Source organism: Lycium ferocissimum, chromosome 12 (genome assembly GCF_029784015.1).
Source record: "Lycium ferocissimum isolate CSIRO_LF1 chromosome 12, AGI_CSIRO_Lferr_CH_V1, whole genome shotgun sequence".
NCBI lineage: Eukaryota > Viridiplantae > Streptophyta > Magnoliopsida > Solanales > Solanaceae > Lycium > Lycium ferocissimum.
The window spans coordinates 42,892,701-42,895,515 of record NC_081353.1 but is presented as its reverse complement, the minus strand read 5'-3'; positions in this window follow the sequence as shown (position 1 = coordinate 42,895,515).

Below are 2,815 nucleotides of genomic sequence, written 5' to 3'. Positions count from 1 at the left end.
ACCTAAAAAATGCGGTTCCGAACCGGTTTCGGTCGAGGTACAAGAATAAAACATGCAAACATGGCGGCCGATGGCGGGGTGTTTCATTTGGTAGTTTATAGAACAAAATGACAATTGATCAAATATTGCAAAGACATATACAAGAGCGCAGGTTCAAACAACGCAAATAGAGCACTCAATAAAGTCCGATAAAAATCGATTCGCAAACTTCTATTAAAATTGTTTCACTTCGCAAAATCCCAACTTTCTCAGATACATCGGTACATCAGAAAAGTGGAAAAGGCCCTACTCTACGGCCATACGCTGAAAAGGAAAAGAAAGAAAAATAGCAACACCCTTAACCGGCGTAGTAAGCCGAAGGTTGAGAACTCCGACCTATCATGTGGAATGCTACAACAGTACGTGACACCGTTTAGGTATCCCCATAATCTTCACCGGAAATGGATGAACCAGGAATACTCGACTCCGGCAAATCTTCTTCATCGAGTACTATTGTCGGCGGGGTTTCACCAAAAGGCATTTCTCGACGGTTCTCCATGATATGACTGGTTCGGACCGAGCTGACCCGAATGTCTAGCGGGAAGCTTCCGGTCTCTGCGTCTAGATACCCTGTGTGTGATTTTCTTTGCTCCTCGAACGACATCCTCAGCTACGGTCTTTCCCTTAGAAGTTTTTCTCTTGTTATGGAAATTTTGGTGCGTTTCACTACCGGCCCTATGGGAACGTCCGTTCCTCCCATGATACGTGTATCGCACCTTTCTTGAGGCTTTCTTGGTCTATCTTGCTTGTTGGAATCCACGTTCTTGAAGTGAGTTTTTGCTCATTCACTTAGAAATTCTCAAAGGTGTCCCAAATTAAACAGACGGGCAACCTCATCTCTTAGCTGCCGACAATCTTCGGTTCGATGTCCGTGAGTGTGATGATTTTTGCAAATAAGGATTTTATCCCGCTTCTCTAGATCAGATTGGATTGGCCTTGGGTGCCTCGTTTCTCATTAGGATAACGACGCGCTATGGTTGCTACATCGACGCGAAATTATACTCGGATAGCCTTGAATTTCTCTATTTCTCGAGGTTCTATCGACAATATTTACGATTTCGGTCGATGATTACTTGAGCCTCGATGCGTTCCTTCGATCATTCCTCCTATCATTCTTGCTCGATTCGTACATTGCGCCCATTCCCCTTTCGATCGGTGGGTAAGGCGTCTGTCATATGATGGTGCCGGAATCTCGATCATCGTTCTCTTCGATCGATCATTCCACTAGACCGCATGTCACTGTCTTGAAGCGGCTCGTCGAATCTTATCGTTCGATCACGATCTTTGATTGATATCAGTATGTACATCGAGGGGCGATTGCGGTATTCAGCAGTTGCTTTAGCTCCATAGATGTGATCGAGCTTGGGTTGAGCCCTTGGGTGAAAGCACGAACGACCCAATCGTCGGTGACCGAAGAGTAAGTCCGTACGTTCCGTTTGGAAGCCAGGAACCTGAGCTCGCGAAGGGTTTAAAACCCTCTCGGCCCCTTTTATTGAACAAATTCGGGTTTTCGGGGTTTCGACAAAATTTTTTACCGGGCTTTGATAAAAATGGGGAGTATGGGAAATGAATCAATCGAATGTCGGGCAAGTTGGATAAAATCATTGCTCCTTGGGCCCGGGGTTTTTCCCAATTTCTTGCGGCGATTCCCTTTAAAACGTCCGAATGGGGGGGTTTTTAAAGACACGGGTATTTTGGGGGGTTTCTCGTTTGGGTCCTTGTCCCGTTATCTTGGGATAACGGGAGCGAAATCTCTTCGGGTTTTTAAACGGTCCGCGCTCGGCGGGGAAAAGGATTTTGGGTGAATTTTTTGGGGTCCGGTCCCCCGACACGGAAGGGGGCCCGGGGGTGCAGTCGACCCTCGAGTTGTAGTTCTCCCGTCTTGTTATCGTTCGCCTCATCTTCTTTTCCGGATTCGACTTGTTTCGTCAATTCTTGAGCATTCTTACCGGCTGCTTCACTCGCAGAGATGGTTCTCGTTATTCCAAGTAGTGTGCCTTTCTTAGTTTCCTTGGTGTCGATGGAAGCGACATCGGGTACTTGATTTCGGTTCAATTGTGCTATGATCTCTTCTTGGGCTTGTAGTTGGGCCATAGCCATGTCAGCGGTTTTGGAGAGTACATTGCGGCAGCAAGCTCCGTTATCCCCGCCCGGCCGCTTGGCATTGCCCGCGATGACGGCTTGAACGAGTTAACGAGGGATGCCAAGTACGTTGTTATTAGGTATGCCCCAATCGTTATGCTCGTGATGGCTTGACTCGACTTGAAAGTTGACGAGATGGGAGTCCGATATGTACATTGAACACCGAAATCAAACCTTAAAAGAACAAATGTAAAATATCGAGTGTACCAGAATTTTATTAAAAAGCGCCACTTTATTATCTCTAGCTGTACGGTGAGTATTTATTTAACCTTAAAACGGAGAACAATTTATGTGCGGTGCTAAAGATATGTGGTTTAATTCAATAAGAGATCAGATTACACGATAAATGAATAAGTAAATAAAATATGTAGATCTGAACAAAGATGAATGATGGTAGCCTCAGATGCAAGGAACGGGATTGAACCCTTATGACGGGCGCTTGAACAATGAATAATAAAGATAACCTTATGAAAGATGAATGAACTTAGATGATTCTATTGCTTTTCTTAGTATATGAATTCTCTCTTTCTCTGTCGTGAACCCACTTAAAATGAATGGGGGCCTCCTCTTTTTATAATAAAGGAGTCCTAACCCTAGTATAATTCTAAGTAAGGAAAGGAATTAATTGACAGCT